Source organism: Aquarana catesbeiana, linkage group LG03 (assembly GCF_042186555.1).
Source record: "Aquarana catesbeiana isolate 2022-GZ linkage group LG03, ASM4218655v1, whole genome shotgun sequence".
NCBI classification, from domain to species: Eukaryota; Metazoa; Chordata; class Amphibia; order Anura; family Ranidae; genus Aquarana; species Aquarana catesbeiana.
Window position 1 is genome coordinate 681547255 of NC_133326.1, and position 13099 is coordinate 681560353.

Consider the following 13099-nt stretch of genomic DNA (forward strand, 5'->3'; position numbering starts at 1 on the left):
GGTCTTTGCGCAGCCCTAACAGTACGGTAAGTTTGATTTATATTCTTACCACTGTACGACTCTCTTATCTTTCGGTTGACGGCTGGATTCTGTCGGTATGCTGAGACTGTCTTAGAGGCAGGTATTTCCTTGCCTGAGGTTGTTTTAACGAACCTGCCAATGGGTTTCTGCTGACTGTATTTTTTGTTCACTGTCTGCCATTCTCTGGGCTACGAAACTCAGCAGTCTAAAAGTGCTACATGTGTGATTGTGGCAGTCGGTTATAGGACAGGTTACTCAAGGATTTGTCGGATCTTTAAAAGGAAATCTCAGCTGCTGCTGTTGCAGTCTGAAAGCATTACAGATGTGTCACCCCCAGATGTGCTGTCGGCCTCTGGGAGGTAACTGTAATGAATGACGGCCTATAACTGGATTGTGAAGAGGGTGGTCTGCCCTTGTGGTTATCTTAGCCTGCTGAAATTTTGCAGTTCGAAGAGTGGCAGGTGTAATGTCCTGTCGTGAGTGTATTTGTGGTTTACTGTTTGCTATATACACGAGAGGGGGTGGGGACAGGTTAAGGTTGGAGGGGGGGGCTGCCCGGGGGATCTGTTGGGTCGCCGTTGCTCCTCACTACCCCTGATGTGTTTGTTCTTGTTCTGAGATTAACCGTACATTAGTCTTATGAGCCCCCACCAAAGGAATTTGCTGATAAGAACGCTGAGAAAAATATTAACCCCTTGGTTGTACGAGAGAAAAGAAAGTGATATTGTAAAGAAAGTGATATTGCAAAGAAGATGTTGAAATAGTTAACAAAGTTGAAAGAAGTGGCGAAAGTTATGTTGCTGAAGAAAACAGGGAGAAAAATCCTGTGTGATAAAGAAAATTGGATAAAGGAAGTTAAGAAAGATGGCGATTGTATTATGTATGTGTATCACAGAGCTGATGATATGTTGGAACTTGAAACAAAGGAGGGGAGGGACAGCACTGCCCTCCGTCTAACAACCACTCCTTTCTCACCACCCAAGCACAACCCACTGTGACAACTCAGCCCGGCGGCCATCTTAGTGCACCCATGCCTTCACTTTCTACCCAGTCCAGTGCACTTCCTGCCGGCGGCCATCTTGGTACACCCAGTAAGCTTAAACAGCCTGTACCCAGCCCTCCCTGTTTTAAACCAAGATGGTTCATACCACACACCTGTCTTCCCCAATACGGGAGCATCACATTCCCAGGCCGGATATGTTAATGATGAAGAAGCGTCTGAGTGGGAAGCCCAACAGCAGGCAGCAAGGCCACCCACTGATTTAACCCCCAATCCGGCTCCGGACTCACAGTTCCGAGAGGATCTCAAACACATGCTGGCATCCGTAAAGAACAGTGCCCCTTGCCAGCACCTGCCCCAACAACAGTCTCGGTAACCAGAAGGAGCACCAGTGATGTATGTCGCTTTTACTCTATCACAAGCAGCGGCCTTAGTGACAAGTCTGCCTGACCCAGAGAAGCAGCCAATTCCCTTCTACCACAGGATAGTGCAGATACAAGAAACTTACTCAGCTGCCTGGAGAGACTTGATCAGCCTATGCCAAATCAAAGCAGGATATGTCTTTTGGCCAGTCATGCAGATGGCCTTCAATGATGCCTGCCTGACAAGTGCCACTTCCTACACCTCAGGAGTGGAGTTCTGTGCACAACTCCACGACTGGGCAAAGGAGAAGTTGACGGATCAGACCACCACAATCCAAGATATTACCCAAGATAAAGGGGAGTCTGTGAAGAAGTATCATGCTAGACTCATAAAGGCACACACACACATGTTATCAACTGCTTTTGTTTCAGGGCTCAGAGAGGATATCAGAAAAGGCCTGATGGTGGCCCGCCCTGAATACCATTCAATGAAAATGTCTGATTTATTGTTGGTGACCAGAGGTATAAAAAATCAAAAAGGTAAAAAAAAACCAACGCCCCTCATGGTAACCCATGACGAAGATCCCGCCTACACTAGTCCACCACCACTGCTCAATACCAGGGAAAGGATCACCTGTTACAACTGTGGGAAACGGGGTCACTTCAGAAAAGAATGCAGAGCCCCAAGATGTCCCAGACGAAAAACCTACCACTTTCCTCATTGACAGGGGTGCAGCCAAAAGTGTGTTGAGGGCGGTGAACCTGCCTAATAATTCTTTCCTTTCCACTTCCTGATTTGCTTGCCAGATTTGTGGTGTCCTCTACATGTCCCTTGAATCTACTAGGAGCTGATGTGTTGTCCGGACTACAGGCCTCAATCAGGACACGCCTGAAGGGGGGATGAAGTTACATACTCCCCTATCTTTAGAAGACTCATCTGCTTTGTGTTCTCAGCCTCTCCTGATGACACTTACTGAAGCAAAAACTTCAAGTTCAATACTGCAGGAAGTACTTGACAGAATCCCTGCGTGCCTATGGTCCACAGGACAGGAAGACAACGGTAACTTAAAGGTGCCACCAGTTTCAGTCAAGCTAAAAGAGGGCGCTTCATGGCCCCGGAAACCACAATAACCCCAAGAAGAGAATCCTAAAAAGAGAACCAGGTACCTACTGTGGATGCCTTTGACTGCAAAATACCTCACAGAGGTGGACCTTACAAACGCTTTCTTCAGTGTCCACCCTCACCCCTCCTGCTGGTACCTTTTCGCATTCATCCACGGAAAGAAACGGCAACATACCTAAACAGTTGTGCCACAAGGGGCACAGAACTTTCCAAGCCAGTTTGCAAAAGCTATGGCTATCATCCTTGACACATGACAAGAGGAACACCCGGAAGTGATTCTCTTCCAACGTGTTGATGACCTTCTCCTTTTGTGCAGCTGACTTACCCCCTGTTGAAGTCACCTCAGAAACCTGTTGTGCTATCTTGCCAACCAGGGCTGCAGAGCCTCAACACCTGTCATTTTCCTTGGACTAATTTCCGAGTGCAGAGCATGGATTCCAGAAGCCTTCCTACTGATGCTCTGCAATCAGACCCTTCCAGATGTCTCCTGAAGAAATATCTAAAGTTTGAAGCCTTTAAGTGCGCCACCCCCGGCGCTAGGGCTCCCAGACTACGACAAAACACTCAAGCTCTTTGTATCCGAACGTCTGGGACATGCTGCAGGTGTACTCACCCAATCACACGGCATCAGCCTACGCCCCGTAGGATATTATTCCCGTTGGCTGGATGCGGTAGCAAGAGGAGGCCTATTGTGTCTGCGAGCTGGATTTGCTACACAAGCCTTGCTTGACAAAACTTTGAACTTGGTCCTCGGACACTGCCTCGTTCTGCTTGCTCCCCATGACGTTGTTGCCATATTCAACCAAGATCCAGCCGAAACACTTGTCCACTACCAGACACTTGAGACTCCTGTGTTCCCTCCTACTGGACAGCATTACTCTATTAAGTTGTCAAACACTGAACCCTACCACCCTTCTTCCACTTCTCGAGGGGGGAAAGGAGGAGGAGGAGTAGAGTCTTGACTTGTCACCCCATGACCACACAGGACACGCGGTCACCACTGAAAACACTGTTCTACAAGCTGAAGCCTTACCATCGGTGATGTCTGCACAGGAGGCAGAGCTGTAAGCACTTACTACAGCATGTAAATGGGCAGAGGGAAAAAGAGCCAAGATATGCTTTCAGCATTGCCCATGATTATGGTGTTATCTAGGACAGAGGATTCCTGACGGCTGCAGGAACACCTGTGAAAAATTGATGCCTTGCTTCTCCCAACCCAAGTGACTATTCTGAGTAAAGCACACGACAAAATGAACTCAAAGGAAGCTCGAGGCAATCATCTAGCCAATTCAGCTGCCAAACAGACAGCTGGTGGTCCATGGGAAGTGGACAGCAGGGTGGTAGAAGAAGACCACCCCGTGCTTACCTTACAGACTTTCCCAGTGGACAGAGTTTATCTAAAAGAACTACAGGAAACAACAAGTACGGATAAGAAGGAAAGCTGGAAATGGAGAGGAGCAACTCTCAGAAATGGACTATTCGAGTGCAACAAGAAGCCTTGTCTACCCAGGAGTATGTACCCAGCCGTGGTGCAATGGGCACATGGAGCTGCCCACTTGACAAAGACTTTTATGAACTCTCTTATCAACAAGTGTTGCACCAAGAGTTACTCCACTGACCGACAGCTTCTGCAGATCATGCATTATCTGCACCAAATGTAACCCAGGATGCACAGAAGAAGCACAGAAGAAGCACCTGGCAAAAGCCCTATACCCCATTCCAGAGGATGCAAATTGATCATTCTCAAGTGCCAAGAAGTGGCAGATTCAAATACGCCCTAGTGGAAGTGGTCATGACTGCCAGGACCACAGCTAAGAAACTACTGAGTGAGATAGTATGTAGATTTGGGGTCCCAGAGGTGATATTGAGAGATTAGGGACCAGCCCTAACAACAACCCTTACTAAAGAGATTTGGGCAGCACTGGGGGTTCAGTTGGCACTACACATCCCATACCACCCTCAAAGTAGCGGGAAGGTAGAAAGGATGAATGGGACACTAAAAACAGGATGTTAAAGATGGCCCAAGAGACTAACATGAGTTGGCCAGACAGTTAGCCCATTGCCCTGTTCAGTGTCAGACACAACCCCAGGGGAAACATGCCCTATCCCCTTATGAAATTTTGTTTGGTTCAGCTCCCAGACTTGGTTACTTTCCACAACAGTTACAGTTACAGTCTGATGTGTTGACTAATTATGTAACCACATTATCACGAGAATTAACCTGAATGCATGTCCAGGTGTTTTCTTCCATTCCAGATCCTGAATTAGATACAGGAACACACCAACTACTGTCTGGAGATACTTGAGCCAAGTTATGATGGTCCATTCCAAGTTTTGCTGACCACAGCCACCTCAGTCAAGTTGGCCAGGAAGAACACCTAAATGCACGCTTATCACTGCAGGAGAGAGTGTTTTCGGGTGCTGCATATCCTTTTTCTGTTTGATCTAGGGGGGAGGGGCCCAGGAGGTGGCCATCACAAAAATGATAACATAATTACGTTTTGGTGTAACTCTTCAGGTACACATGTGACCACCTTTACCTTAGATTACTGTGACATAGTACCTTGTCCGTTTGACCCTTCATGGTGATGCCATTGGTACAGTGATATCCCTGACGGTAAGGACATATATGTATGCCACACAGACAGTTACTGGGGACAGAGTTGTGGTTTCTGTGGGGGCCAGTGGGTTGGAACACAGGGCCAGACTGGGCGACCACAGAGTGCATTAGACAAAAAAGATGAAAATAGAAAGCCCCATATCCTAACCAAAGATACCCCTGATACATACACTGACCCAGCACACAGTCAGAGGAGGAAGCGAACAGCTCTCTCCGGAAGCTTTGATCCTCATGTATACATACATGTCATAGGGGTTACAAGGGGGGTCCCTGATGAATTTAAAGCCAGGGATCAGGTAAAAGCTGGTTTTGAGTCTTTGATCCCCATAACAACTGTCAGCAAGAATGTAGATTGGATTAACTACATGTCATGGTTATGCAATAGAGTTTGTCGATCAGCATACCTGTCTCCATGTGTTCATCTCTAGAGACCAGCTGACCCTCACCTGACAGCTTTTGTAACCTCCCCTCTAAGCATGGCCCCACCCCAGGCCCTATCAGGGAACCCTATATTAACCTGTGCACTGCAAGCCAGCAGTGCTGATCAACCACTGTGTGTTAGCCTCTATGTGTACTTGCTGTGTTTCCTACATCTGATTCCTGTTACCGACTTTGGCCTGTTCCCGACCATCCCTGTTTGCCTGTGACCCTCATGTTCCAGCCTGCTGCCTCCTTCCTCTTCTCCTGTAGTCTACCGTGAGCGTGAGCTGTGAGACCCTGGGGGCCGCGACCTGGAGCCAGACTGCAGCGCAGTCCATCCTCACCACTAGAGGCTCTGGTGAACACCTGCTGGCTCTTAGACTCCGCGCCCTGGGGAATCTATGCTCTAGCTCCCAGTGGGATCTGTGTCAGTGATCCAGTAGACCTTATTCCTGAACCTCCCAGGGTACAATCCGCAACAGTCAGCCGTAGGGTCCACTACCTTGCGGTGCACTCCTGATCCCAACGGTGTACATCTGTCACCCAGCCTCTAGGTGACCTGACACTACACATATAACCAACAGAGATTTGTAAATTACTCTAAAGATGCCCTCCAGGGAATTGCTGACCGGTTATCCCCCACTTCCTACATGACGATCCAGGACCTGATGGCCTTAGACATGGTGCTAGCTGGGAAAGGAGGTGTTTTGTAAAATCATAGGAAAAAAACGGGAACCTGTTGTACATACATTCCTGATAATACTGGGCCAAATGGTAAGGTTACTTTAGCTATAAAGAAATTAGAAGATCTGTCACTGGAGTTGAAGAAGAACTCAGGTATCACAGACCCATGGGATCAATACTTCAGCTGGATGAGTGGGTGGCAGAAGGTGCTCGCCCAGATAGGGGTAACGGTATTAATAATCCTGGTTCTTTTAGCCCTGATTGTATGCTGTATTCTAAGAAAAATATAGGGACTAGGGGAAAAAGGGGGGACAATGGGGACTTTATATGAAACACATCACTAGGGCAGGCTGAGTCATCAGATGTATAAAAATGTAAATTTATTGATACCACATGAGAAACAATGTTCAATAGATGATACTCGCATATAGTCAATAGATAAGGTACAAAGTATGTAAAACATGGCAGTAGAACATATAATAGTAGCATAGTAACATGTTATACATTGTAACATAAATAGATTGCAGCATCATCAAAATTACACCCCACATGTGTATACGTAATCCATATTGTATTAAAATCCAACTGATGGCTAAAACACTAAAAATGCCTATAATAGATACATATTCGTTGTGACATGTCAAAAAGTTATGAATGTTCAGTTGTATTGCTCGACGCGTTTCGTGGAAGTTTGTCCACTCATCAGGAGCAGCTATCTGGAAATATCTAGAGTAACGTATAAAGTAGTAATTAATAATGTTTAATTACAACAGGAAGAGGGGAAGCAAAACCGCTAGTCCTACCACTCTTACCTGTAGATATATGGTATAATAGTAGTAGGGCATATATAGGAAAGTTCATGATTGTAGGAGATAACCAGGGGTGGATACATCAACCTAGTTATTATATCTACTTGCTATCACTGGAATATCTTTGTTATATCCTAGTCATGTTATCTATCCAGGTTGATACTCGGGGGGTGGATCCTTTCCATCCCCGGGAGCTGCGACGCGCACCGTTGCTATCCCCCTATCCCCCTGATCCACCAGTCATGGGATCGGGGGCGTGTGTCCGCTGTGCATCGACGCCACGCCCCGCACGTCGGCACGTTTGGCGTCAATTGACGTCACGCGCCGTCGTGACGCTGTTCCCATCTGGCGTGCATATTGATGGAGGCCAGAGGTAGCCTATATAGGCACTAGTCACCTTAGTGGGCTGCCTCCTCTCCTCCCTCCTAGCACGTCTTAGCGTGACGTTGGGGGTTCACCTCGTTGGCTGGCGGGCTGAGACTCTGTCATCTTAGGTAACCGTATATCTCCTTGCACCATGTTTTCTTCATTTCCCTCTATACACCTGTCCTCACTTTATCTGCCTTGCACTATCCCTTCACCCTGTTCGCTTGGTGTTGTGGTGGGCTCTCTTTGTCCTTTCACTCCACCGGTCTCCCGAACACTATCTGTCTGTTTTTCCTATGTTCACTCCACTGTCACTTCACCTTGTCCCACACTTGATTTTACACCTAGTGGCCATCCAACATTACTTGTTTTTTACCTATACGTATTTTATTTTATTTGTCTACAGTTACCTTGGGTCAATGCTCTATCTTACACCACCATGTTGGAAACGTAGGTGAACTTTTTCACTACTCACTGCTCTACGGCGTCCTAAACTGCCTCGCCCTGCCGCCCCGTGGTTGCCTCCTCAGCTCCCGTGGGGCTGATGTATCCACCCCTGGTTATCTCCTACAATCATGAACTTTCCTATATATGCCCTACTACTATTATACCATATATCTACAGGTAAGAGTGGTAGGACTAGCGGTTTTGCTTCCCCTCTTCCTGTTGTAATTAAACATTATTAATTACTACTTTATATGTTACTCTAGATATTTCCAGATAGCTGCTCCTGATGAGTGGACAAACTTCCACGAAACGCGTCGAGCAATACAACTGAACATTCATAACTTTTTGACATGTCACAACGAATATGTATCTATTATGGGCATTTTTAGTGTTTTAGCCATCAGTTGGATTTTAATACAATATGGATTACGTATACACATGTGGGGTGTAATTTTGATGATGCTGCAATCTATTTATGTTACAATGTATAACATGTTACTATGCTACTATTATATGTTCTACTGCCATGTTTTACATACTTTGTACCTTATCTATTGACTATATGCGAGTATCATCTATTGCACCTTGTTTCTCATGTGGTATCAATAAATTTACATTTTTATACATCTGATGACTCAGCCTGCCCTAGTGATGTGTTTCATATAAAGTCCCCATTGTCCCCCCTTTTTCCCCTAGTCCCTATATTTTTCTTAGATATAATTGGATGGAGACCTGTGTACTGGATGGTCATGGTCTCATATAAAGTCCTAACCTATGCCTCTTGTTTCAATATGAATATGGGATGGAAACACACACTAAATACTATATATACCATTGCTGTGGTCTTGTGTCATATGCCTAGTTATTATATCTACTTGCTATCACTGGAATATCTTTGTTATATCCTAGTCATGTTATCTATCCAGGTTGATACTCGGGGGGTGGATCCTTTCCATCCCCGGGAGCTGCGACGCGCACCGTTGCTATCCCCCTATCCCCCTGATCCACCAGTCATGGGATCGGGGGCGTGTGTCCGCTGTGCGTCGACGCCACGCCCCGCACGTCGGCACGTTTGGCGTCAATTGACGTCACGCGCCGTCGTGACGCTGTTCCCATCTGGCGTGCATATTGATGGAGGCCAGAGGTAGCCTATATAGGCGCTAGTCACCTTAGTGGGCTGCCTCCTCTCCTCCCTCCTAGCACGTCTTAGCGTGACGTTGGGGGTTCACCTCGTTGGCTGGCGGGCTGAGACTCTGTCATCTTAGGTAACCGTATATCTCCTTGCACCATGTTTTCTTCATTTCCCTCTATACACCTGTCCTCACTTTATCTGCCTTGCACTATCCCTTCACCCTGTTCGCTTGGTGTTGTGGTGGGCTCTCTTTGTCCTTTCACTCCACCGGTCTCCCGAACACTATCTGTCTGTTTTTCCTATGTTCACTCCACTGTCACTTCACCTTGTCCCACACTTGATTTTACACCTAGTGGCCATCCAACATTACTTGTTTTTTACCTATACGTATTTTTATTTTATTTGTCTACAGTTACCTTGGGTCAATGCTCTATCTTACACCACCATGTTGGAAACGTAGGTGAACTTTTTCACTACTCACTGCTCTACGGCGTCCTAAACTGCCTCGCCCTGCCGCCCCGTGGTTGCCTCCTCAGCTCCCGTGGGGTTGATGTATCCACCCCTGGTTATCTCCTACAATCATGAACTTTCCTATATATGCCCTACTACTATTATACCATATATCTACAGGTAAGAGTGGTAGGACTAGCGGTTTTGCTTCCCCTCTTCCTGTTGTAATTAAACATTATTAATTACTACTTTATACGTTACTCTAGATATTTCCAGATAGCTGCTCCTGATGAGTGGACAAACTTCCACGAAACGCGTCGAGCAATACAACTGAACATTCATAACTTTTTGACATGTCACAACGAATATGTATCTATTATGGGCATTTTTAGTGTTTTAGCCATCAGTTGGATTTTAATACAATATGGATTACGTATACACATGTGGGGTGTAATTTTGATGATGCTGCAATCTATTTATGTTACAATGTAGAACATGTTACTATGCTACTATTATATGTTCTACTGCCATGTTTTACATACTTTGTACCTTATCTATTGACTATATGCGAGTATCATCTATTGCACCTTGTTTCTCATGTGGTATCAATAAATTTACATTTTTATACATCTGATGACTCAGCCTGCCCTAGTGATGTGTTTCATATAAAGTCCCCATTGTCCCCCCTTTTTCCCCTAGTCCCTATATTTTTCTTAGATATAATTGGATGGAGACCTGTGTACTGGATGGTCATGGTCTCATATAAAGTCCTAACCTATGCCTCTTGTTTCAGTATGCTGTATTCTACCTTTTGTAAAAAAGTTAATGAGCAAGGCTGTAGACAACAGTACACCTACATTTCTCCACCAAGAAGAAGAGGACCTCCTTATGATGGAAGATGACAAACCCTTCACTCCCCTACAGTCACTCCCTGTCCATAACCTCACAATCCTATAGGGTTTTAGGGATAGATAGCGCCTGACTGCACCTCTCCAGCTGTATCGAGGAGGGAAGTGAACAGTTGCTGCCCAATTCTATATACAGCCAAAAAGAGTTGCTGAGGAGAAGGGCCAGGCTAAAAGTAGGACCTTTAGTATTAGGGACAGAAAAGAGAAAATAGTCATTTTAGGGGGGATTGTGAAGGAATGTGATGTAGATAATAATAATAGTAATCTGAAAATGTCTATTTTCTTATGTGCATACATATTTTTCTCCTTACTCATTATATAAGTATACAGATTAGCTCTGTTCCTATATTTTCTCAAGATGGCGGGTACCCCCTACATCCCACACATCAGAAGAACGCGGAACTGGAGATAAAACCAAAGACAGCCAAACCTCGTTATGAACATTCTCCATCTTCTTTTCTATCTTAACCAATGAGATGTACTTATTAGACTAACATAGCAATGACGTATTTGTGTGTATAAAACATTAACACCGCCTTGAATAAATTAGAAGTGTAACAGTAACGATGCTGAGCGTGTCTCAGAGTGTTTACTTTTATATGCATGCATATCAACACTTTTCAAATTAGAGACAGCAGCAGATAACCTTGGGCTCGATTGGAGCTCTTAATCATTTCCATAACACTCATGGTTCCGACTTCCGGTGTTTTGGAGCGCACGCCGTAATTTGGAGGAATGGAGCTTCCTACTCGGCTGGCTGTACATGTTGGTGCTGACTTATTAGCACCTTAAAATATAAGTGTCCATTTACTATATACTTGCTTGGATACATGCTACAATAAACTTGTTGCACTATGATATACATTCTGCTTCTCCCGAGCTTCTTTAGTATATTAATCTAAGGAGATACCTCATGAGCTGAGCTTGAGTTGAGGATTACCCTCTTCAGATATATATCGATACCCATGGAATCTGATTATTATGAGGCTCACTGCACAATTTTTTGTTTCTTTTTCCACACTGTTTGGATTTTTCCTGAGGACCTTCATCCTTTTTTTTCACTTTATCGATTTTTTTGTGGAACATTACTATGCACTAAATGATTGTATAGAGCTGTTATTTTTAGAAGGTTTTTGAGTTAGAGCTAAACTTTTTATTTTCTGAAATTAACTCACATTGAGGTTTACCAAGAAATGAAAAACAAAATAATCACTAATAACCACAATAGTCAAAAACATATAAAAGAACACACAATACAATAAACCCATTGAAAACACCTGCTTACACACATGCCCTCAACTTGGGGAGGATACGTTGCCAGAAACCCCTGAACTGTTGGATGTGAGGATCTCAATTGCAATCTGAAAGCACCATTTAAAATGTAAAAGGTGGATGCACAGATATACACCTTCCCTACATGAATGAATAGGGTGCACCCCTGGATACTCATTTGTAGGTTTAAGTTGAAAAGCTAAAAAACGCAGCACACATTTGAATACACATACACAGGAAAGCCTCATGGTGTAATTCTATCATCCATCAATCATTTCGTCCTACTACGTAGCTTTACCTGGCAGGGTGCCCTCCCCATGATGTGGGTGAGGCTGCATGATTGAATAAAAGTCTAGTACTGATTTTAGGAGTGGATTTCACTTTTTTGTCTTTTGTGTAGTGTCTCCCTTAAAATCCATACCAAAAAAAAGGAGCACTTTCCAGAAGGAAATTAGCAATGGGTGCCTAATTTTGCTTATCACAGATTTTCCTTCATAGATGAGAAGAATGGGTAAGAGATTCAATGTTCCATCAAACAGCATTGTGTGTAAAGCTAGGGTAAAATCGCCTCTCAAAAGGCCTAAGCTGCACTATATATATATTTAACCCAAATGAAAAGACGTAGACCCACACACCACTTCTGATGTTACTTGCCAAACTTAATTGAGCAATTGTGTACAATGGCTTTTTAATCACACAGAAGCAGCAATACACGCCAAACATTTTAGAGCACTTTTTTTTTTCCAACCCATCCTACGAAAACAAAAAAAAAAAGGACAATGGCTTTTCTTTTAATTGGATTTTCTGCCTTGGTGCTGGTCTTTAAAAGAACAGTGACTGGCCTGCAAGTGACCATATAGATCCAGCAGTCTTTGGCCCCAGTGGTCATTGTGGCTTTTGCTCCTCCCTTCTCCTTTCCCCTCACTGACACTACACCTCTTTGTTTCTTGAGAACAAGGGGGTTTAAGAAATATTTGGATTCTATGGTGTCACAGATCAGCTGCGGAGCTGATCTGTGTCTTACCTTTACTGCTGTAGGTCGGCTGGCACCTGTTGTTCCACTAGCTTGTTTTCAGCTCTGGCTGCACTCAGCAGCAATGGGTGTCACCGGCTTCACTTGTTGATTAATATATCATTCCTTCCTGCTACTTCCTGTCCAGCCCCCCCATGTGCCTCGCTATTTAAATTCCACTCAGACCAGTTTCTGGTTGCTTGAGCAACACTTATTCCTGAGCACCCTTCCTGTAACCTGCTTAACCTGACTTCTCGTGAACTGATCTCTTGTGTACCGGCTCGGCTAGTTCTTCTGATAACGTTGTTTGCTGCCCGTCCTGACCTCGGCTCGCTATCCGGCTCTCCTTTTGCTTTATCTATCCATCCATGTCTGACTGTTTCTTCTGGTACTCTCCTCGCGAGCCGGGTTAACCTGGGGGTCGTGACCTGGGGTCAGCACGCAGCTAAGCCCAAACCCTCGTGAGGGGGTCC